This window comes from Dysidea avara, chromosome 11 (genome assembly GCF_963678975.1).
Source record: "Dysidea avara chromosome 11, odDysAvar1.4, whole genome shotgun sequence".
NCBI classification, from domain to species: Eukaryota; Metazoa; Porifera; class Demospongiae; order Dictyoceratida; family Dysideidae; genus Dysidea; species Dysidea avara.
The window spans coordinates 11645002-11672103 of NC_089282.1; the positions used below are offsets into that span (position 1 = coordinate 11645002).

General features: G+C 36.6%; 1 pseudogene; it reads right to left on the reverse strand.

Annotated features, from left to right (window-relative positions):
- Positions 1 to 20631: 20631 nt before the first annotated feature.
- The window catches only part of LOC136239579 (structural maintenance of chromosomes protein 5-like), a 52186-nt pseudogene continuing 45715 nt past the window's right edge, over positions 20632 to 27102 (reverse strand).

The following is a 27102-nucleotide window of genomic DNA, read 5'->3' on the forward strand; positions in this document are numbered from 1 at the left end:
CTAGCACTGTAATTCCAAAACTACTCACCACAGAAAGCTGAAACTTTGGTGAATCATTCCTTGGACAATGCAGATAATGCTGAGAAATTAAAAGGATATTCAGAGGTTGTGCGAACTAGATGGGTTTTCGCTGAGATGGTCACATATGTGACTATTGTATATACATTCAGTGAAATCAAGTAATGGATAACTCTCAATCTTTCTTTAATATTGCTGCTTCTGTGTTGTGTTGGCTGGTCCATCTGTAATTCTATAATTTTTATAGCATACTGTAGCATTGTTACAAAGTTGTACTGAGAATAAATTAGATGGGGTTGATGATGGTCCTATTCAGTGTCACACATGGTAATGGGGACATTAGCTTTATATAAGTTGACCATATAATATTATTATGTATGTACACTGTGCAGGGTTGACGCTTGTTATCTGTATAGTAGTGTTGTAAACTGGTATGGAAAAACTGATTATAACTGGTATTGTCTTTTGCCCACTCACTTGGTAAACTTCTGCTGACAAGTGATAACATCATAGCATAACCTCAAAGCATGTGTAAATGTCGTGTAACAACAAAATAATATTTAGGAAATTTGTAGTTGGCAAAATTTTAATTTAGCGACATACGCACTATTTGATTTTTATTAAATTTACTGATAAATTGGCACTACACTGTTGCACATGTTGTAGGCTGACAGAAGGATGAATTTGTATCCTGAACGTTTCTTGTGCTGAAATGTCTGCCTTGTAAATTTAGTGCTCAGTGACAGTAGGCTGTCCACTGATAGCTTTCACAGGGTTAGATCATCCGACGCGTGATCAAATATCTGAGTCTGACCTGGATTGGATCACGTGTGCAATGGATCAATTAGTTCACGTTGAAGTGTTTTAACCTAATCCTGCCACAACCTAGTTTTTTTGTGAGCCACAACTACTTATCATGATCATGTATCTAAGTAATACAGTAAACCTTTGATTTCTTTAGGATGTCATGTCAAGTTACATATACAGTATTAAGGAGTGTTGACAATGTCATCAGTGGACTGTTTATTGAAGCCAATCTACAAGGGTCATTGAAACTTACTACTGAGTAGAGACCTGACCAACTAACACATTGCAAGTGACTATAGGTATCGCATCATAACTTGGAGATATGCATTTGTACAGGCTATACCGAAGTAGGACACTCTCCTCTCTTTTTATATTGTGAACTCTCGCTAGTGGGCTTGGCTCCATGTAAGCTTACAGACAGCATCAAACATAAGATTCATGCAGACTGTAATACTCTAATTGATAAATGAGCACAAGCAGAGTCTTATAATTAGAGCGAATTTGCTAGTTAGTGCATAGAATCACTGATATGAGCAGTTGTTCTTATAGATAAGACTTGTTCGTGTTTTATGTATACAGCTTCCCTAGACATATCAGTACTATCCATTTGGTGCATATAGACACACATGTCAGAGAATAATAGTATAGCTTTGAGCATCTTATTTAAAGATCACTTTCACCATACCTTGCAGCAGTTTGGATGTGTGACTACTGGTTAAGACAAATCTATTGTAGGTACACTTCTGTACACCTCATAGAATGAAATTTGTGTGTATATACATGGCTTATAGCAACTGTAGCAATTAAACCAAGCACTTTATAATTAAATCAGAGTACTGATGACTACAATAGCAGTGCTAATATAAATGTAATGAGCTAGTCATTTTGGGAGAGTGGGTAGCCATGTTAGTAGTGTGCATACTAAGATTCTGTCATATAAACCATTGGCATATAGCTTATAATGTATGCGAACAGTATAGATCCTTGCTAATCCAAACTCCAATAATATGAACACTTGCTAATCCCAACAGTAGAAATGACTGTTCTATTAGGGTATTTTGTGAACAAGTGTTTGTTCTATTAGAGTATTTGAATAGGGTTCTGTATATAGCCATTATTCTGAACAATTTCACTACATTGAGAACAGAGCTGTTCAGATTATTGAGGATCCACTGTTTAATAAATTGGTATAATATCCATTTTATTGTATTATTAGCTTACAATGTGTGACTGTTGTGCGCACGTACAATGAAATTAAGTGATGGATAACTCTTAATCATTCTATGATAGTTCTTCTCTGTGTTGGCTGGTCCATCTGTTGCCCTATAATTTTGATAGCATACTTTAACATTGTTAGGAAGTTGTACTGAGCTTTCATGTCTTTGTATTGGTTGGTACTGGTGACATCAGCTTTATAATATTACCATGTATTTTGTGTATGTATACTGTGCACATGGCTTTCCCCTTGTTATCATTTAAACTGGAAAGTTAAAACCCATTGATTTATCAGAATTCCATTCAAATGCTCTAATAGAACATACACACTTAAACAAAATAATCTAATAGAACTGTCACTTTAGTTTGAATAATAGAGCATTTGTGTATCGATAGCTGAACATTAAAGGGACCACTGTACTAGGGTATGTGTGACCTATTAGAGTATTTTGTTATTACATGAACATTGTATTATAGTAAGTGTATGTTCTATTAGAGTAGTTGAATGTAACTCTATTATAAACAAATGGGCTTCATTTATTTGAACAAATGCACTTAACTGAACACTTTTAAGATTGAATTGAAACAGATGTTCAGATAGTGGAGGTCCTACTGTATTTATTATACATCACAGTTGGACAAAGCAAATACAAATTGTTTTACACGTTAACAAATTTACTTGGTTATGTGTGACCCGGTCCTAGTAATAATAATAATAATAATAATAATAAAATAAATAGTCGGGTTTTTGCTCAGTGGGTCACAAATGGTATTTCGTTCCATCATGAGTAATTACTAAAAGAATCCGAAGACACTATTACTCCTTACAAAATGGTATGCATAATATACTTTGATCTTTGGAGGTCTTTAAAATCCACTAAGAGACCTGCTAGCAGGTTCTTAAAATGGTTAGAAACTTGCTAGCAGAAAAGACCTCAATCATCAAAAATCTCACTTTTGATAATTGATTTGCAATGCTCCCTCCAAGCATATTCAGGCTGATAGCCTGCAGTGAGTGACCAGTCACCTAGGCCAACATATGGTTGACCAATCTATTCTTTTTATAGGCATACCTAAAAGAATTCGATTATGGGAGCTAATGTCGAATGTACGTTTGTTACGATGAACGGAGAAGTCCAGAAATGTGACAGATTTAAGTCTGTTTTCATCTTCTATTAAAGGACTTTACTGTGAGACTTTATTAAGACCTAAATGGGTAAGCATCCTTGTAGAAACGTTATTTTGTTCTACATGTAATGTGGGTGTGGTCCATATTCAAAACCGTGTCTGGTCTTCACGAGGTTCTTTGTGCTACTGTGACGCCACTGAATGCACAAAGTGTGACAACTTGTTCCCATCGTATAAATCCACACAAGCTGCTTCTTCAACACACATGTTCTTTACACTGCTGTGACACCATAGGCACTGGCTACTGCTAACCCGGTTCGGCAATATTGATCACTGCCGTTTCACCCAGCTGTGCCAGATCCAAGTTTAACTTATGAAAGAAGTGGTGCAAGCTTCGATTTTTCAACACTTCAACAAAAAGCATGTTTAGTCTTCCGTGATTTTTAATAATTATTGTGTGACGATTTCAGTACAACACATAACTCAATCCCACAATGACTCCACCTATAAGCCCATATAAAACACATATGTTTTCTAAGTCGGTTAGAGACCACGCTCTCAGATCTTCATGGATTTTAAAAACCTCGCTTCACTCGAGTTTTAAAATCCATAAAGATCCTCATGATAGGTCTATAACCTACACAGAAGTATTGCTTTATTCATTTCTAAATATGTGACCGGCTGAGCAAAAACCGACTGTTTTCACACATTCCTCGAATTCCACTTTATTATATTTCTGTAATCTATAGTAACCAAACAGTGGACAGCCAAAATTTCAGCTTTTAGTGATGAATGTTCTTGGAGTTATAACACTTGGCAGTTGGAACAGTGATAAACTCGATTTTGTACAGCAACAATACGGGAAATAAATTACAGGTGCTTAGATAATCACTCATTACTTACGATTGAAACAAGCTACGAAGATGGAACTGGGCTCAATCTGTGCACCATCACCTGGCAAATCAATCAAGGTATAGGGGTCATTCCATGTCAAATCACCGAGAAATTGTAGGGTCACCTCTCGGATTTTGATGAAACTTGGTGTGTTTGTAGTACCTATGGTGCTCATCACCCATACCAATTATTAGCCTCATACACTGCATAGTTTCTGATTTATGACCACAAATATTTCATAAAAAATTGGCTCGTTTTGAGTTACAAAATCATCTGTAGTTCACCACTGTGTTAATATTGTAAAATTCAGTGATTAAAGACTGTTAGTTGACCTTTCAAGTAATCCATAAACTATGGGATATCAATTTAATTAAGCGTCAAAAAGGCTCCATTGAAAATTTTAATCCTTAATATTTCAAAAAGTGCTGCTTCAAATTCTTTGAATTTTTTACTACATAATAATTGGGTTATGGTCTATTGTTGGTAAAATATTTGTGGTGGGGCCACAATGGGTTCAAGAGATATAATTAAATATGTTGTGGTATGTAGTGGAATTTTGTAGTCTATTATAGCAATGTTGGAGTGTACACCTCTAATAACCACTCCTGATAAGGCCATGCCAATTTTGTCTTACACAATGAAGGTGTCCAAGTACAGTGCAACCTACATTAGTGACCACCTGTATTGAAAGACCACCTGTGTGCTGCAATTTTTTTAGTTGGATTTACTGTATGGGTAATTCCATATCAGTTCACCAAAGTTTTGCACATGACTCCCTCAGAATTGGAAGAAATTCAGTGTGTGGTCATGTGTCCCTTCAACCATTGCTTGTATGGCTTCCCAGAAATGGCATATTGAGTATTCTGTTTTTTGCTATACTTGTGACCATTCAAAGCATCATAACTTAGGTGTTTTAATAATGAATTGCACCACCTTAAAGCTCTAAGAATATACTTTCGTTTGGTATATATATTTACATAGTGGATATTGTGCTGGTACCGGTTAACAAGCAGGAACGGCTATTGTGCCAGCATAGTAGTATACCCTGAGTATTCAACTTTAGGGCACGCGACCAGTAGTTTGTCTTGAGTCTTGCACTTTAGGACATGCGACAAATAGTATTAGTGTTAGGCTAGGGTTGGGTTCAGTTTTGGTTTCTTCTTCACTTCAGTTGGATATCTATAAGGTAGAAACTTATGCAGGTGGGAGCTGCAGCACCAGTGGTACAGTGGTTACGAGTATGGACTATGAGAACGGATGCTAGGGTTTGAGCCTTAGCTGAGGAAACTTTTTTTTTCGCTTTCTTAGGTTTTTTTGTCCAAGTTTTTCTTAAACGCATGTAGCTAACATTCTCAGTAGCCTCCACTGCTGGCAAAATAGCTGGCGAAACAGTGCAGCTGGTACCGGCTCTATATAACCTGCCATGATTTAATTTGATGAAGTTGATAATTAGCCATGTCTCCTAATCTTTGACCTTTGCTCTACCAAAAAGTGCTGATTAGAATTTTATTGTGGATACTTGTCAGACATTCACCTATTAGTTGTAAAGGTTTCAGCTTGGGGTCTCTATGGGATTATGAGATAGGTAGCTAGCGGTGTTTATGGTATTATAGCAGATATACCATGCAGTATTGCAGACCTTGAAGCCCATTCTGCTGATTTAGGTTTGCAGACACACAAGACTCTTTGATTCAATGAACTGCAAGGTAAATGTATGCATATATAAACAAATTGTGACAAAGGCATGTAATACAAGTTTGTTACTGTGGTGGTTCAGTGTGATGCTGTTTGGTAGCAAAAGTCATATAGAGTACTCACAACCACTTCTTGTCCTTGGGTCTACGAGAGTTAGAATGTCATCCATTGGTATAGTGTGGATATTCTGGGGCTCTGGGTACTTGAACAAGTTTGATGGATGGTGTGGATGCAGAAATGTCAGTTTCACTTCCTTAGTGTCATTGCAAACTTCAAGTACACAAGCTAACCACTGATTCTTTTCATATCAACAAGTGACAAATCCAGCAATCGATTCTGGTGAAACTTCATTCTTTGCTAGAGCAACTCTCTCTTTCCTGAAAACAATCAGATTATGAGTAAAATTTATTTCCACTGTGCTATCTGAGATTGGCACAAAAGAGTTCAGTTTACTCGTACCTGGGACTGTACGTGAGAGTTGAAAGCGACGTCCCTGTTCTCTTGAATAATCTTCATTGTTACATTACCCAAAGTAAGCAGCAGGTATATTGCTACATGCTCAATCAAACAACTGACGTGGTGTCATTAGCTGGTCATTCATTGTACTGCCTTTGCAAGCTATATATGTGTGTGTGTGTGTGTGTGTGTGTGTGTGTGTGTGTGTGTGTGTGTGTGTGTGTGTGTGTGTGTGTGTGTGTGTGTGTGTGTGTGTGTGTGTGTGTGTGTGTGTGTAAGCTGGCTGCATTTGAGAACTATACAACTAAATAAATTGCAGCACAAAGGTGGCCTTTCAATACAGGTGGTCACTAATACAGATTTCACTGTACTTGGACACCTTCATTGTGTAAGACAAAGTTGGCATGGCCTTATCAGGAGTCGTTATTAGAGGTGTACACTCCCATATAGCAATAATAGACTACAAAATTCCACTACATACCACAACATATTTAATTATATCTCTTGAACCCATTGTGGCCCCACCACAAATATTTTACCAACAATAGACCATAACCCAATTATTATTTAGTAAAAAATTCAAAGAATTTGAAGCAGCACTTTTTGAAATATAAAGGATTAAAGTTTTTAATGGAGCCTTTTTGAACCTTAATTAAATTGATATCCCATAGTTTATGGATTACTTGAAAGACCAACTAACAGTCTTTAATCACTGAGAAATTTAATATAAAATATTTACACAGTGGTGAGCTACAGTTGATTTTGTAACTCAAAATGGACGGAAATATTCAAAATATTTGTGGTCATAAATCAGAAACTATGCGGTGTATGAGGCTAATAATTGGTATGGGTGATGAGCACCATAGGTACTACAAACACACTAAGTTTCATCAAAATCCAAGAGGTGACCCTACAATTCCTCGGTGATTTGACATGGAATGACCCTTAGTGCTTTCCCTGTACTCCTCCATGTTGACAAAGAAGAAGGCCATTCTATCTAAGAAATGACGACGGTAAATGCTGCTTTTACTGCATCATAAATAAGCACTTATAACTGACGTACTCTTTGCTGTGCAAACACGAAACAAGGATTTTTTTACTCTCCATGAACAAACAAATCCATTGGTATATAGGTCTTAACTTAATGTCAGTACATATGAATGCGATTAAAGTGTGTACACATTTTTCATGTATATAGCATGCATATTTTAACCCAGTGCATTTCAATACGGTTTTATAGCAAAATAGAATTTAGCAAAAATGGCTGGTTTTCACTCAGTGGGTCACATATATCAAAGTGAAATAATTAATTAACTTAATAGAACGGGATGAAAACAACAATGTTTTCAGTAAAAATCTCCATCATTCTGTCAACAGATTAATGCTCTTCTGCTGCAGGTCTTCTGAGTTTCTTCCTTTTTAGCTGTCTATGAATGACAGTTCTGTTAGTCAACTAGCTGATGCTAACCATTCAAAAGTATAACACAAGAAATTACAATTGAGCTCTATCACCTCTTTTGCTTGCTAGCTGTTTCTATTCACCCTTGAATGATGCCTCTGTTACTTCACCAGCTATATTAATTCATGAACGCCACATTCACTTTGCAAAGGTGATGTTTAAATGACCCTATTGTTACTGGAGCTAGTGAAGTAAGAGAGGTGTCATTCAAGGGTGAACAGAAATAGCTGGCAAGCAAACAAAGTGACAGCTCAATCAAGACAAATGGTAGTGTGTTTCGTGACCAAGAAAGCCAGCACGCCACACCGTCAATATATTTACAGTGAGAAAAAACAAAACACAATTTTCATGCATACGTATAGCTCCGTGCTCTCTTGGAATTATTTTTGTACTGCAAACACCCTCCACCTTCAGCACCCCACATACCAAATTTGAGCAAGATTGCCTAACGCAGTTGTGAAATACAAGCCTTCAAAACTCGGCTTAGTTTCTTCTTTTTTCCCATTTAGGAGGCTCGGGTTCTTTTTGCACACTTTACAAAACTATTATAAAAAGCAAATGCAAAGCTCAATTTTTGTGAACTTTGATATACTTTAAGATTGTGTTGTGGCACAATCACGTACCAAGTTTGGTGCATTAGTCATAGACCTATGGACAATTATTTGCATTTAAATGGCTGACTTGTCAAACCTTCAGAGTAAACCACTTTTGGGAATATCTCTAAAATCAGTGTGCATATAGGTTGACCATCATAATTCAAACTATTGTGGTTTAAAAGAAATCATATTGACAGCTATGGAGTTACAAGGCAAAAACCAAACAATTGTAAATAATTGCAGGGTTGAGATACTCTAATAGAACAGTCACCACGGTGTAAAAAAGTGCATGAAAATTGTCACGGAGAAAAAGTTACTGGAGTTCAAACCAGTGACTTTCATACTGAACACCGAAATCCTTAACCATTGGGCGATGGAAATTTAACTTGGTAATGATGGTTTAACGCTGTTATAAGTGCTTCCAGGTATTTACTATAATAATCGTGAATAAATTATATCCATGAATAAAATTACAGACGCTCATGAATACCACTTCACTTCTAATGGGTCAATCTACTTTGCTGGTTAGGTTACATCGAGACAGCTGTCTAGAACTTATCAAAACAGTACTATAGAACTCTCCTGTATTAAAAACAGCTCCATTTCAGTAAAAGGAACTCCTTAATCCTCAGCATGCTTTGAGATTAGGACCAAGAAACTTAATCCCACAATCGATCTCAAGATGTGTGGCTATAATATTATAATGGCACAAAGAGATGGCAAAGGACATCAAAGAAATGTGAGGATTTCTTGGAATGGGTTAACATGATATACGCACACCTAACTGTGCAATATCTTGAGTTCACGAGATATACGCACTGCCTTAACGAGATATATCGTATTTACTTGATTAAACGCTGCACCTTTAATAGTCGCCGCACTTGAGTGGTCCCACAATCGATTGTGAAAATAATGGCTTAAACATCGTTCATGGGTATTAAGTGGTGGTCGAGTTTGAATAGTCGCCGCATCAATTTTTGGAACTAAGGTAATAAACGCCATGGCATTTAATCAAGCAAATATGGTACACACTGTTGTTTACAGTGTGTACCGTATTTGCAATACACACTGTACACACACAATGTTAACACACTGTAAACAGTGTGTCAGTGTGTTAACATTTTGAGTCAGTGCAATATGTGACTGTCTCTGGGAAAACTGTTCTTATCGCCCATTTGAAAGTATCGAGAAACGTCAGTTTTAAATATTTGGAGTGTTGTAACTGGCCAATGGTGGTAGCTACGCATACCAAATTTTCACACATTTTACAACACTTTCTTACCTTCCTGATCATCCACTGAAGAAGGAGTCAATAGCTAAGTTTCCTGCCATTTTAGATAGTTTTTAAACTGAGATTGACTGTATCAGGCGAGCTGCAAAAAGGGTGGGAGGTGGGGCCCTGGAAGGCGGGAAAGATGTTGTTCAAAAATTGAAAAGGAAGGTGTTGGGATGAATTAGGCCAAGTTATGGGCCATTCAGGGCTCAGAACTGGCTAAAATGAAAGGAAATTTACAGCACAGGTCATTGTCCAACACCACGGAGCAGTACAGCCACACACAGCCATCTCCTGGTTGGCCAGGGCTGCATCAAGACCCCTGACCACTCGTATGGCTCGCCACTGTGCTTTAAAAAAACAGCCAGCAAAAGCAGACCACTTTACTCTGGTCGACTGTGAGAGTGAAACTTGATAGTGCATTCATTAAGCTTTGTGTTTGTGTGAAAAAATCAAACTTCCTGTCTTGGATGATAAGAACGGTTTTTGTAGATCCAGTCACATGTGATATATATGCACTGGCTTTCCTTTGATCTGAGGTTTGAAAGTGGTACATATTATGTTGTAATCAACAGTAAATAAATGTGACTATGGTAAAGTTAGAGCATTACTTCAGGTGGAATTGTATAATGCTTTGTGCGTTTTTTGTATTTAGTATAAAATGCATGTAAAATAATCACAGGGCAATAATTGATGGCTGTCTACAAGGCTTTTCAACCAACTGGTTTGAGACTGCCAAAATGACATGGAGTTGATTTTAAGCTGTTTTGATAGCTACATATTTCACAAGAACTAATAGTAAAACTTGATGTTATGTAAAATTTTTATTTTGACAACTTCGATTTACAACTCCCAATAGCAAGTAGTGCTGAACGGTTTTGTAGATGGTACTGTATTGTCAACTTGATATTGCAGTATGACTAAATTATTGGTGTACCTTAGTTTGATGACCTACCGTACTAGATTTAGGCACAGTAATAACCCTAAAAATTTTCAGTTAACAACATAATTGTGTTAAAAGCCAATTGCAATATATTTACTGCAGTACATATCCATTCATATGTGCTGTAAGTAGACTTCTTCACATAGGATATGTTATTTTAGCTACTAAAAGACTTGCGTTTTAGAATTCACAGTATTTGCAGTAGTTAAAAAATTGGATGGTATCAAAAACAGACACCACAGTTTGACTAAAATATTGTCATACTGCTCAACATTAATAGCAAGTTTTGATATGCTATAATACTAAGAGAATGTAGTTACAGAGTATCAACTCAAAAGGGGCTTCCAAAACCCCTATAACACCTTAAAGGCTATGGAACCCGTCATTATGTTTAGGGACCTGCCGATTATGCTGGCATATTATGAGCATAATAGGTGCCTGAAAGCATTAAGCATAATGCTAGTATAATAGGAAGAATATTTGAACCATATCACAGAAAAGATCGATATACTCTAATAGAACAGTCAATAACTCTAATACAATAATCAGGCAGTTGACTGTTCTATTAGAGTATATCGATCTTCTTTGTCGCATGCATTGTGAAGAGCAAAGATGTGCTTCGGTCACTTATTATGTGCCCATAACTGCAAATTTATTAGCAAAACATGGGAAATGAGACATAAAGCTTTATCATAATTTGAGCATAATAGGTAAAATTTTTGGGCAGTGCAGCATAGCATAATAGATAAAATTTTGAGCATAATAGGCGGGTCCCTAATTATGTTTTTCATGGATATATTATCACATGTGTTTTATTAAAATTTCATGGTGAATTTTGAACTTTCATGAGTATTTCTTACATTTAAAACGATAATGGCAGTAGTGAATTCTATAATTTTAGATAATCAGAAAATTTCAACTGTTGCGCACGGATTTCACCACTCGTGGAGGAGAACTAGGTGTGTGCTTTAAGATCATGTCATCACTATTATATAATCCACACAGGTCCTACACTAAAGATACAGAGGCAAGCAATACAGAAGAAATATGAAGAGCGTATTAATGAAATGTATACTTAAAACTATAAATATTAAATACTGCATATCTAGCCGCACTAGGATCTTGAATTGAAACACGTGCACATGCATAATGATAAGATGTTGTTATTAACACTTTGTACACACTGGAACTTAACATTTTATGCACTTATTGTTTTATCTGTTATAAGCTATCTTGCTATTACATGCTGCATATTATTTCCTTCTATTTTATTTCTCTCTTGATGTGTGTACACACACAAACATGCACTTGAAGCCAGTCATCCTGAAATGATGCCATCTAGAAAATAAAGTCACTCTTCTCTGTCATCAGTAAGGACAAATGGTGGTATGTCATTAATTTCCATCTGAGGTTGAGATTCCAAATACCATGATGACTCGCTTATATCTCATGGCTGTCCTGCAACAAAGTTTAGCACTGTGAGCAGAATGCTTCTGAGAAAACCAACCAGTAATAACTTTTTGTGTGTCAAGGCACACATATAGAGCCATATTTAGGGAAGGGGACTAAGCGGGCTATATTCCCTCTTTCCAATACTTGGCCATCAAGACCAAAAATTCCTTAGGTGTATAGAGAGGTAATTCTTAATCAAAGTATGGTTCTAATTAGTTTCTATTCAACTGTTTAAGAGTAAATTATATGGTTTCAAAATGTTGGTTGCTTTAAGGGTGTCACAGTAGGTATGTATATTGAGGCCAGAGCCTTACCACTTGTTGGGCGAGTGGCTGAAATTTAAAAAAAAAACTTTCAAATTTGATGAAGCAACTAAAAGTAGTGAACATGATATAGCTACTTAATTATTTAATGGCAACAATTGATTGAAACAACACTTGTATAACCTGCCATTTTTCATCCAGAGAAACTTCATATCCACTTCACCCATACTAAGCACCTCTAAAAATAATTATTCAAGATTTAGAGTTATTACTGGACAGTCAGCTCAGCAGGTTTAGCCAGTGGGTGAAAACCCAAATGGTACAATCATACACATACTATAGACATAAAGGAAGAAGAGGAATCACTGAAAACACCCACAAAACAAGAAGGGATTGCTGAGGTAAATCAACAAAGATCATTATTAGTACAGTTTCTCAAAGTTTTTTTAACATAGATGACCAAAATCAGTTACTTTCCCACTCTCACTTCTTTAGGCACCATGATCAGTTGGCAAAGTGTATATTTTTCCAGGTAGGACAAAGTTCAGTTGTAACCACCAAAAAGCAGTTGAATTGTGACAAAGATGTGCCAGAGGTGAATCTGATTTGTCCATTTGTATTATTTAGTGTTGTAACAGTTAAACAACCCTGCTCTAGTAAGAATACAGGATCCTTGGATTCTGGTACTCATTATACCAACCAGTCTTCCTGCATCATGATAGATCTCGACAGCTGAATAATACTACGGCAGAGTCAATTATTACTGCCTGACATAGGCCATTTGTCAGGCAAATATCATGCTTGGCCGACCATACTGGAACCTGCCTGACAAAATGTCAGATCAAAATAGAAGGAAGTTAGAGAGTATTATAGTGAAGCATTGTCAATCAATTAGACAACATATCAATGATTGTATTGTTATAGGTTGAGTCGCTCTATATTCTATCAATGTATCATAAGGATTTCCAACGAATTGTAGTAGCATATCAATGTCAGATAATGCTTTAGGTTGCCTGACATTTTCACTGGGATTTGAAAAAAATTATAATTGTCTCTGTACTACAGTGATTCAGTCCACAGCCTAGATCCTCAATTTGAGAGTAGTTTTTACAAGCATCATATACCCCAGTGATCATAATAGTGCAGCCCATTCCAATGAACCTCTCAACTCAATAAAGCCCTTGTCCCTTTCCCTCTTTCAGTAACTAATTTTCATAGTAAGCATGCTGAACTACAGGCTAACACATGATATAGCCATCATATTAGGTACATGCAGAATCCCATCATCTATGCAGATGACTCAACATCAACCTCTGAAATGTTTTCTACTATATATAGTCATTACCAAGTTTATCGAAAAGGTAGAAACATCCATGGTGGAAGTGTCTTTACACTACTTGACAATGATATGATAGGCTAGTGTCTACCTCTGAAATGTTTTCTACTATATATAGTCATTACCAAGTTTATCGAAAAGGTAGAAACATCCATGGTGGAAGTGTCTTTATACCACTTGACAATGATATGATAGGCTAGTGTCTACCTCTGAAATGTTTTCTACTATATATAGTCATTACCAAGTTTATCGAAAAGGTAGAAATATCCATGGTGGAAGTGTCTTTATACCACTTGACAATAATATGATAAGCTAGTGTCTGGGTGCAGCTCAACACTCATAAGCACACTAGTGACTCTACTATAATTCTTGATTCATTCTACAGTCTTCTGGGATGATTTATAATTAGCTCATTGTGTTTGTCACATAAGGCAATAATTTCCTGATCCAGCTATCCTAGTAGGAGGTGCTCAGGAATTGACTGGCACACTGGTAACTTGACACTCTTCCGAGAGTCATTATTTGAGTTTGCCCAAGATTTCTTGTAATATAATCACTGCACTAACTTACTCCTAGTGCAGGGTTTGAGCACTGGTGGCAGCCAGCTGGCACACTGACCACCTAAAACACTGGTAGTCCAGGGTTCAAGCCATGGCCAACTGGGGCATTTTGCCCCGGGCCCCAGCCTGAAAGGGGCCCCAGGAGGCCCCATGAATACCTATTTAAAAGATCGATATACTCTAATAGAGCAGTCAGATCTAAATACTCTAATAGAGCAGTCACAGTATTCTTCAGAGGAGCAGTATAGCAAGCTTATAGATAAGGAGATATGGTTGGTGATGGGTAGTTATTGTCATTGCCAGCAGGTTGTGACCTTTTTTTTTTTTTTTTTTTTTGGTCTTCACCTCACAACTTGGGTCAAGGGCCCCACTTTAACTCTTTGCCCTGGGCCCCTTAATTTCTCTGGGCGGCCCTGGCCATGGCTAAAATGTCGGAGCGATTTTTAAACTTACATTTCTTTTCCACGAACAAATTAATACAAAGTGAGTTGTTCTGTGTTGGATTTTTTAATTTAATTTTGGTGGTAATAGATGAAGCATAATCTAGTACTGGCCTAACCTGCTTACAGGAAGATCAGTAAACCTATACCCGGTGAAAGGCTGAACCCAACACTAAACTTGAGGTTTGCCATTTAGGTATGTCTCTCACTGTCTGTATGAAGGTAAGTTCTTCCTTTGTAAAATATTACTCTATCGTACCCTAGGACAGTTGTTGGTTCTGCAGTAAAACAAACAAGTACAAATAGTAGCATTGCTATCACAACACAGTTGTTAAAATTATATATCACTGCTTGCATGGATAAAGTTAGGTTCTATAATTTGTCATGCCCACATGTTTTAAAATGTACATGTGTGTGTGTGTGTGTGTGTGTGTGTTTGCACACTGTCTACTTCCTGTAGCATCTCAACATCTTGCTCATTACTATTGCTGGACAGCTGATCATTTTATTTGTTCAATACCGTGTCTGTGCAGCTGCAGCAAAAGTAATGGGATACAAATGAGAACAATGGTAAGTCCATGATGTATGCATTGTACATACTGTGGTATGCCAAAAGGCACATCTTGGGATGGAGTGACATCAAATGGTGAAAAAAAACAAGCAATTATTGAATTATGTTTGCCTGAAGCTAGTTAGTAAAAAATTTCTAAAATTTTGTAACAATCTATCGGAAGCATTTAGGGTCGTATTGGAGGCACTTTTGAGCTTGGTAATACCTAGCCATACTGCCAGGGTGCCAGTATGGTATTATGAAGCTGGTTTTTGGGTGATATTTTTTTGTCAGAAAAACCCAAACCTCTAATATACAGTACTACCACACTATATGATTTTAAATTCTGTGTTCTGTGATAGTAGTTTAAGTTAGCTACATTCTGCTTGAAAACATCAAAGTAGTAACTTTTTAGCATTAAAGCGGAGATATCTTCGTAGCAAAGCACTTTTAGTTACTTTCATATTGATAGCTTATGTATATAATGAATAATTAGCTATATGTGTTCAAGTGATATACTATAATATATTATAGCAAAGTACTTTTAGTTTTAAACAAGCAGCAAGTCTTATAGTTGTACTTTTAGTTCTAACTAATTGTATTTGTGGTAAGTACTATTAGTTTTAGTTTCTGTTAATTATAAACATTTAATAATATTTTTAGTTTTAGTATAAGTTTCAATGTAAAAATTGAGGTACTTTTGATTATAGTTTTAGTCTTTTGAAAAATCATAAAAACTTCAGTTTTAATTTTTAGTTTTAGATAACTAAAGTAAAAGCTTCAACTAAAACCACTTTTAGTTTTGGTTAACTACTAATGTATGGAAAGCGTTAAAGTACTAGCACTGACTCATTGTATTATCACAATAGTTTGAAATAGAAATAAAATAAAATTCCAATTCCACCTTTTGTCCCAAAAATTTCTTGTACAACTCATTCAGCTTGTCTTTATCAGTGAACTCTACTTTCTCTGCTAGGCTTGAGCTAATTATGCTTTGAAAATAGCCTATAGCTATTATTAGGCACCAGCCTATAGCTATTATTAGGCACCAGCCTATTATGCTTTTAATTTTGCCTATTATGCTATGCTGCAGTGCTCAAAACTTTTTCCTATTATGCTCATAATTATGCTCAAGCTTTTTACTACAGTTCCCATGTTTTTGTTACTTTTTAATGGATAATGATAAACTTTGGCTTATGAACAACTGAAATGTACTCGTTATGCATTAAGAATTTGGCTACATTGTAAACTATAATAACAGTTATGCATGTCAAATAACTACTTAATACCATATGAATGGCATCGACTGTTCTGTTATTGTAAGTCAACCTTTTTTCTGTGGCATGCATTTTTGCTTACAGTATGACAATTATTCTGCTTATTATGGTAGCATTACGCTTGTTGCTTTCAAGCACCTATTATGTTCAAAATTATGCCAGCAAAATAGGCTGGTGCCTACCTATTATACTTTTGAGCAGTGCTCAAAAATCCAGCTTATTATGCTCAAAATTTAAACATTGGTTTTGAACATTGAGAGGTGGTCAAGTTTGAATAGCCTCCACATCGATTTTTGAAACTTAGGTAATAAATGCTGCAGTGTTTCACCAAGTAAATTAGGTATAAGATATGGCCAGTATAGAACAATAAAACCATTATTTGCGGTGATTTTAATTAAACTATTATATGTCACACTTTAGTTTACTAACTTATTAGCTTGTAAGAACCACTTAAGATCACCATACTGCATTAGTTCTAGTATCATTAATGGAGAGTTTAAAGTTTACGCACTAGACTAGAATAGAACCCTTCAGCTATAGCCTGCATGCCTGTATATACCATTTTCAATGAAACTGACACTTTAGTGCATGTCGGCATTTTCAAAAAATTATTGTCTATAGCTATTGAAGATGAGTATATGAGGCGTGAAACATGCAGCTAGTAGTTCCCGATCACTTTCCAAGCCTATATCCAAGTGAATTAATGGTTTTCACTATTGGTAGAACAGCTGTCTAACCCATACTCCAGCCTAAATCAGAGTATAGAGATTAAATCATGTTTTATTATAGAACTGACAAAACTATAGCCAACTGTTCTGTTGGTGTGTCATGGCCTCTGGTAAGTGAAGATGGTAAATTGAGCATTACAAGTTACACCGAAGTGATGGAGGCTCCCAGAAGCTTTCAGTTCAGTAACCTCTTCCGGAGATGCATCTTAGTTCACATACTGCTGGAAACTGCATGTGGATGACTACATGACCGTCGGCACTAAGCCATGGCCATGTCATAGTGGTGACTGTTCTATTGACTGGCTGCTCTATATTAGAGTATGTTTTGTAGGAATTTTTGAAGGGGGGGATCGAAAGGGACACTGGTGCCCACAACGCGTACACGGATTAAAAACCACGTGCATATGCAAAACAATGCAATTAGAATAGGTCATGCATTACTCAAATTTCACTTCACTGCTTCAGGACTCGTAAGTATTTCGTGGAGGAAGTGCGTTTTGATCAAGACATTGAGCTAGTACTGACTGCATGGGAAGCTGATAGTGGAGATTTCATTGGAGGGACCAGCTGCAGCAGGGTAGACCATCTGCAGCAACTTTACATGGTTTGGCCGGACTACTTGAGGCGCGATAGTTGGTCCGGCCGGACCACTTGCAGTGGGGGACCACCTGCAGCGTGACAGGGCACTGAAACAACCTAGCTACGTACCGGGTACAGGGGTGCCGAGGGGAGTTTCTAGGGGTTTCAGGAAACCCCTACTGAATTGTCAGCAGCAAGTAAAAGTCCTGGCCAATGTACGTGTTGCTGCTGATTTGTTGGCAAATACAAAAATCACCACGAGAATATCATGATTATTACGGTGGAGGATCTGGGGGGAGTACATGCAGCCCCTCCCCAAACAATAATAATAACATACAAGATGGAGATACTCTAATAGAGCAGTCAGTGAAATGCTCTAATAGAACAGACATGGACACTGTATGCAACACTACAATCCTTTGTACAGTTGCTTAGTACGGAAACTAGCATGAGTACTAGCATCTGCAGCACTATATATCCCATGCCAGGGGCGGATCTAGGATTTATAAAAGGGGGGGCTAACTCAAGGTCTAATCTCTTGGGTAGATGTGTGCGAAGTACACTTCCCAGCATGCGAAGTATGCTGGAACTAGGGGGGTCTGGGAGCATGTCCCCCCAGGAAAATTTTGAAAAATAGATGCTAAAATACTGCAATTTGGAGACATTTCCACATAATAATATTTTCTGCCTGTAGATATTTTATATACTGCCTTTAGATTATAGGTATGGCTCTCTGAAGCGTTTTGCTAATGAAAAAGTTTGGATAGGTACAAACAACCAAGTACATGATGCACCCCTCTCACAATTGCACAACACTGAATAGGTGCATGTTAGAATAATAATGTTGAAAGTGGAAAATTTTGAAATTTGAACAATACAAGATTGAATCTGAGAGCATTTTCAATGGAAATTGTGTACCTGAATTAAGTATTGCCATACATATTAACTACACAAGTAGATGAATGAAGCCCTTTAAACAGACCAATGCACTTCATTGTACGTATAGGTGCAGGCAGATTTGGAAAAATTCCATAACAGAACCTACTACATGTTTCCAGTGAATGTTCTATTAGAGTAGTTAGCTGACTGCTCTATTAGAGTATCTCGATCTTGTACACCTCCAATGCTGATTCGGGTTCTTGTTGCATAAACTTTAGCATAAATCCACTGATAATACCTTGGAAAGATGTTTATAAGGTGGTTTTATGAGTATTTGTATTATCAATGATCATATAATTATGCTAAGACAAAATTTCATTATAATACTCAGCATATTGATCAAGTAAAGCCTAAATATGAAGGGAGGGGCTTCAGCCCCCAAAGCCCCCCCCCCTCGATCCGCCCCTGCATGCTGGGCACACTTAGCCTGCTTTGCAAATGAAATGCACATGGTCTTTTGTATGTAATTCTATGATATTATTTACTTCGGCTCATTACTAGACCAATTTCAATATAATGTTAACTGGTATATATAATTATATTCCATAGCTAATTATAATGTATTAGCTGGCTAGCTAGTTAGAACTGGGTATACTACATGATACTATGTATATTGATGGCGGCAACCCAATTACATTTTGTTAATGATACAAGGTGTGCACAAGTGTGTGTGTGTGTGTCTACTTTCTAGTAGAAACCCCCTTTGAAAAATCCTAAGCATGCCCCTGCTACCCATACAAACAAAAGGAAATGGTCTATACTAACCTACAGCTTATTTATTCTATAGTGGTCCAGAACCACTAGTGCATTATAATTTTGTTACATCTGTTAGAGCATTTAGATTTGGATGCTACTCTTCAAGACATATAGACCAACAAAGCTACAAACACTATTCAAAATCTTGTATCATGACTACAGACTAGTGATGTGCGATATAGGATATTTTCCTATCACGATTATAGCACACAATATATCACGATACGATATATATCACGATATACAACTCATCACTCAGCTTGTGTATTTACACTGATGACACTTGTAGCAGTGATATGTACTAGAAGTACAATACAACATGGTACATGACTAGCATACAACATTGCAAGCTCTTTTATCAGAAAAAGTACAGTGTACAATGATATCTTGGGTACATTTTTCTCTAATTATAGCTAAAATCTATACCTAGGCTTATATCATGATATGAAGATTCTATACATCACGATATTTCGATATATATCATATATCGCACATCACTACTACACACTTAACACCCCACATTATCATCTCCCTTCAACAAGAAAACCAAACAGTATCATCCTTTATTTTACATTTTATCATGGTCATCTACTTCCACATATCACCGGAGTCGAATTTATTCAAGAACAATAAATGAAGGGAATCACTTACCCAAAATGCTAATTGAAATTGATGATCAAATACTTTTATAGACTCATTAATTAATTAATACTAGTAGCTACCTAATATCTGTAAATTACTTCTATTTTCCTTCCTGGGCATATCAGCTGAGCTGCCTGCATGACAGTGCCCAGTAACAATAAATAATAAATAAAAGAGACCACCACATAATTATGCATGGAGCAAACACATAGTTTATGTTATAAACTTGAAATTTGAGCACTGAAAACTTGATACATTACTACTGTACTGGAAATTAGTGTGCATATAGGCAACTATCAACCTAGCTGTATTCAGAATTTCAGAAGTTTTGATGACTTCATTCAACCGTCTGTTACCACCAACTCTTCCATCAGACAGATTCTAGCTAGTACATGCATATCTTGCTCACAAAGAATTTTCTTAGCCTGGCAATGCAGTTAAGTGGACTCACAGCTTAGCACCTTTTTTACATGTACAAATTTTTGTAGTTTACATAGTTTTTCTTTCTTTCTTAACACAGATCTCCTTATGGAGTGGTCGCAGCATGAGACTGAGTTCTCATCTTAATAATAATTGTATTGTATATACAGTATTACATGCCTCCTCATTAATTTTAATGTCCGCATTAATTTTAATGATAGTTTTCTCTTTACCATTGCTGATATTAAAGTACAAGGTTATAACTATCTATGGCCACAAGAATATAAACAATTGAGTTACAGTGGGTTAAAAGGAATTTGCTCAAAGGATAACAATTACTTCTCTCTCTTCTTCCTCATACATAGAACTAGCAGTGTCTATGAATTTACTAAATTTCCACTGATGAAATGGATTCATTTCAGCATCATTGGCGATGATGTGTACTTTGACTGATGAAGAATAGTCCAAGTTTTTGAGTAACTGAAGAGACAACAGTGAACATTATGTAATAAAGTATTCCAAGTACCTTAGGTGTGAGAATGAAATACTGAGAACTGTTAGGCTGGTTGACCAACGATACAACTAAATTGAAAATCCTGCGTTCATTGACTGGGTCCATACCCTGCATATATGAGATGTAACAGTCAAAATGAATGCATACACATGAACATGTACATGCATACATACACCATGTTCACTGCACACACCTGGTTAATTTCATCAACAGCTCTGAAAGGAGATGATGTGATGCCTTGTAGTGCCATTAGGTATAACATGGTGGAAACATTTCTCTCCCCCCCCACTCTGTCGACGTGTGGTCAATACTTGTAGGTCCTCTTCAGGGCGGAATTTCACCTTGATGGCTATCCCATACTTGCTAAAATCCTATAAAAACCATACTTTCAATCACATACAGTAGAACCTCTCTTAACAAACTCCCCAAATTAAGGATACAAAAGAAAAAACCTCTATAAGGACAAAAATTTTGGTCCCAATAGGTCTCGTAAATACATTTTTTACCTCTGAAAGAGGAAAACCTCTATAATACAGCAAAAAGTGGCCAAAAATTCTGGGTCCCAAAATGTCTGTAATAGAGAGGTTCCACTGTACCACTTACATTGTCTTTGTCTTCCAACAAGCTGACCTCTCCAGCACAACCCATGCTTCTAAAGAACTTTGAAAATTTGTCATCCACTTGACAAATTAGACTCTTCAAAGAGTCAAGCCACCTGGAAAAGATTTGAAATTGTGAGTTAACTCCTAGCTAAAAATGCATAATGTGTACAAAGTGGAAATATAGTACCCCGCAAGACTGATAATTATTACTGCATAGGACATGCACTTATCTGAGGATCGACACTAGTTTATAGAAATTTTAGTACTGTATAATTATTACTTGTCCTTCATCTCTTCCATCTGCTCCGTATAATCAGTGTAATTGTGCTGAAGTTCATTCACCTAACAGTTCACCAACTACTCATGATTCCATACACAAGGACTGCTATACTACAACACACTTCTTGTTTAAGTAGCTTTATTTCCTCTCTCCTTTGATTATACTGTTCCATACACTAAAGGAACACAAACTATACAACAAACATGTAGGTACACACAGTTACATACTCCAGCATCCACACTACGGCACATTTCGGCTTTTATCTGATACTCATGCATTAGTTTCTCTACTTCCTCCAAGTCATTTGGAAAACTATTATATTGCTGTTGACGAAGTTGGCATGATAAGATTACACTAAATACGTATATATATACTTGCTGCTTTTCAGGAGGGATATCACTGTGGTTGGTTAATCCTGACAACTTCTGTGCCTGAAGCAGTAGTTGCTTTCCTCTCTCTTTTGTATCATCAGCTATTCTCTTGGCTTCATTTAACTGAGCCTTGTATTACAAGAAGATAATGGAAAGGATTCCTTTGAAATTGCTATAGCTACCTCTGCTTCCTCTAAACGATGCTTTGCTTCCACATGAGATTTCTGCACTTGTTCCTTCTGCATAACCACAGCCTGTTGTTGTACATGAGCAAAGGTGTACTCCCTTTGATCAGTGGTAAGGCTATAAACTAGAGCAGCTATCCTCTGCATGCATTCCACTTGATCATGTCGCAGCTGTATGTTTATACTGTTATTAGCAAAGTTGTGAAGTGACTGTATACCTCACGTTCAAGACAGTTTGCTTGCATGTATCTTCTTCAGCCACTAAATCAATTGCACTGTTTTCTAATTTACTCAGTCTGTGACAACAAAAAGTACCTCAAGGCTACACCATCATGCAATGAATAATCTTAAACTTACCGTATTCGCATAGTATTAACTGTGCTGGTTAGTTTTGCCTTTTCTCGTGTGCTGTTAGTCTAATGATAAAATGAACAGAAGTACAACTGCATATAAAGGAAGGTAGGTCAGAGTAAACCTTTCTTTCTCTAAGTGCCTTAATACGTTTCTCTGCCTTTTCCTCTATTTCACAAAGGTCTATAACAACCTTTTCATCATTCTATATAATCAACACCTAAAATAGTTTGTCATTTACTCAGCAAACAACTCACCCCGTCTTTAGTCTTTGGCTTTGTTTCAACTTTAATGCCATCTTGGGGAAACCCCAAATATTCTGAATCACTAGTAGCACACACCATATTACAATGGAGGGGACACACACACATACACACACACACACACACACACACACACACACACACACACACACACACACACACTCACCATAGGAATTGTAGTACAGTACTCTTAACTTGACTATCATATTGGCTAATTACAATAGTAACCTGTACAAGTCAGGCATGTAAATGGTAACACGCTACTAATACTAACATGATCTGATGAAGTAAAAAATATTCTGACTCTATCACTAATCTCATCCACCACCTAAACAAATACATCAATGAGTCATAGCTGTGTAATTGATAGCTAATCCAAAACAGCAGAGCTGCGAACAAAGACTACACAAATTTATTGACATAAATACGTACTACTACTGCACAGCTATTTCTTGGCTTCCACCCTTTGATATCATTTCTGTTTCAAGCTAACCCGCTGTACTCTTTTTTTCACAGCATAGCTGCTTTGGATCAGATTTGTAGCTGTATACTGCAGCCCCAAAGCTGACTTACAGCCAGCTATTGGGCTTGTTTTGTCTTTAACAAAATTAAATGATACTGCTAGTATGTTTGTAACAACCTAATCTACGTATGTTGGATCAGCTTTGTTAATTGGCTAGTACACATCTTAATTTTCACATACTCTTGTAATCTGTTCATGTGACATATCCTTAGCCACCAAGACATTATGGAGGCAGTGATACTTGCAGAGAACTCTCAGTGTGGGAGCAGGTGCATCTATCAAGTTGATCATGCACTGATCAAACCCATATGGTCTAGAGAAGAATAACATACAACATCTGACACATATAAAACTTGGTCAGGAAGATCACCATCATCACAATAGAACAAAATCACTTATTCAGTTTAACGCATGAAAGTTAGCATTTAAAGTTCTCAAATACAAACATTTTGGTTATAAAATTATAAAAATGTTTCATAGGGCATTTACTCCATACAAGCCACCGTTGGATGTGATGTAAATTATTCTTGATCATTAAAAACTGACGAGACACAAAGTCAATGTACAAAAAATCTAAACAGTGTCTAGACAATTCGAACTTCCCTTAAAGATCACCTTAATTGGCCAATCACCTCTGCATATAGCAGCCATGTGACTATGGTCCCATCTGATTCCCAATTACTTTGTACAAAAATGGTTTGCAATAAGCGGTCACCTTTGTAATAAGTATATTAACAGCCAGCTTAGGTAGTCCCACACATAGCACTTCGCTATATTATAGTCAGTTCACATTCATCCCAGCCTCTGTCAAATACAGTAATATCACAGAGGTGAACACGTGCTCTCTCTCAATGGTTTTGTACTGGAACAATCATGTTTTCAAGCTGTAAACATGTTTGCATGCCTACTCATAACTCAACTTGTCCTTGCTCATATCAAAGCGATTGTTTGATAAACAGTTCAGGCTTTACAGCACATTGGGGAGCTCGTTCATCAAACAATTATTTCATAGAATTATAGATGACTGGAAAACTTACCTATTAAAACAATCGAATCTCCCACCGTTGATCAGTTTTTAGCTAAATTATGTATTTGTAACTATTGCTAGTGATTTAATTCATTATGAGATGGTCCCCTGGACATATCAGTAACCCTGTCTGTCCAGTAAAAAAATAAAATAAAATTTGGGCTCAGGTGAACGTGAACTAACTATAGGGCCTCTCACAAAACGGCCAGCCACAATTAGTGAGTAAACTAGCAGAACAACTTGCAACCACCTTGTACACCACAGAATTTAATCAACCCAATTCACAAGCATATTCATAAGATTGTGTAACCAGTTCATAAAACAAGCTGCATTAGCTGCCTCCAGAGCTCTTGCTAATTCTTAGTACATGTCTGCTATGTTAAGTGGTGTACTTAAAAATGTAATGCATGTGTAACTAAACTTGAAGCTACTTCCACACCACAATTAGGAAAGTCCCTGGAGTCTTTATAAATGCCAAATGGCTGATGTTGAGTTGGACAGCTACCTCTCTAGAAGGACCAAATATTCTTGGCTTGAAGGTGACCGCTTTTAGACAGGTTACAATTGGTATAAGCTCCAATTATCATATAATTGCTAAGTATCTTTAATGACCCTACCTCATTTCGTCAATACTGTACAATGGTGTGTAATTACTGATGTCTTCTGAATTACTAATCGCCTTAGGATCTAGTATTACATCAACTGATTGCTGCAATTTCTCGCTCACCTAACAACACAGCTGGAATAAAGTATGCATTGTACAGCAGTGGAACATACTTCTCTTTTTAGTTTAATCATATCTTCTTCTGTCTGGGCAACAAAGGAGAATTTGTGCTGATTGTTTAAGAAACCTTCAGCCTGTTTCAGATACTGCTGATCCCTACAATTAGCCTGTGTAATATAGAAACAAGTTGTGCATACTTTGTGTTTTTCAGGGATTCAGCTAGCCACCATTTAATACATATGATCAGGGATGTGCCCAGGTTTAGAATAGTGGTGGCTGCAAGAGACAGGGATGAGTCCAGAAATATTGTATGGGGCCTTAGCTTGTGTATGTCAGAGGTGAATTTGTAGTGGTTTTTGAGTGGTAGTGGTGGCTATTTTATTTGAGTGGTGGTCGGTACCAACCACTGCCGACCACTGTGGGCACATCCCTGTATGATATAGATCACAGTCCTAACAGAATAGCCAAAAGCATACTAGAGGTGCACCGATAAAGAAATTTACTGATAACTGATATATTGGCTACAGGGTTACCAATTCTGATACATAATAGTACTGCATGGTTTGTATCTGAACATAAAAGACTGTAAATATGACATTACAAAAAATGTGGTTACCAAAACCCAAAAGATCTGTGAAAAGGTAGTGACAAAAAGGTGTGGCAAACAAAATATTTTCCAAATCAGAATTTGAACCTTTGGGTTGATATTTCAAGGTTTGTTCTCTGTCTTAACAGTTCTTTTTGTACCTTATAAGGCCCCCAAACCAGCCTATGGCTGATTTTGGGGTTTGTTATTACTCACATTTCTTCTTTTCTATACAGACACAATGATGATTATTGAAGACAGACTTATAAATGTATTGTATTGCAAAAAATATTTGGTAATATTATTGCAATACTCTAATAAGAATGCACATTTTTTGAGGACTTCTAATAGAACATACATAGAATGTTCTAGTACTTCTATGTTTATAAGCTAGAATTTTCATTTGTATAACAGAAATTAAGTGAGCTAATCAGCCAAGATATAAGTGGTTCAATGGTTAATTAAGGATGTGGGTGTTAACTATGGAGGTCCAACTCTGGTAAGATTTTTCTGATATTTTTTGCGCACCCTTTTACCCAGCGGTGACTGCTCTATTAGAGTACCTCGATCATACGATTTTAAACTTGTCTTTATACCTTTGTACTGATGTCTATAATGGTGCATTTTGAAAGCATATTATTTTCATAATGATATAATAGTGTTTTATTGTGTTGAGCAATATATTACCTATCACTCCTTACTGCCACACTACTGTATATAACTTTGCTAACTAGTACTACTTCTCTATATCTTAAATTGTCTTGTCTTGTTCAAGCTGTTCATTCATCCAATCTACTAGTACAAAAACTGCTACTATTAAAGCATAGTTCATCACTCTTAATAATTGACTAATAAATAAAGCTACATTGCTGAATTACAAACTGATGATCACATGCGTTCAGAAGACAGTTTAGTACACTTCGTCATAATGCAAACACTTTATTTGTTACACAACACTATTATGGTAACTCGCTAGTTAAGTAATACATTAGTATTTCGTCAGGTAACAATATTACCGTAATATATGTAACAACTAGTAACACAGTACCTTATAGAGTTGCAACGATACAGTATGTAGACATATTGATGTAATGCCTCTGGTGTATCATGATACAGCAATATATTGCACAATACAAAGTGGAGTCTAAACAGTCTATCTTGTTTTGTAGGGAAATAAGTGAGCTATATTTTTCTTTGAGAAGCATTACATACTATTCAGTTTAACCACAATGTACAATAATTTGATGTCA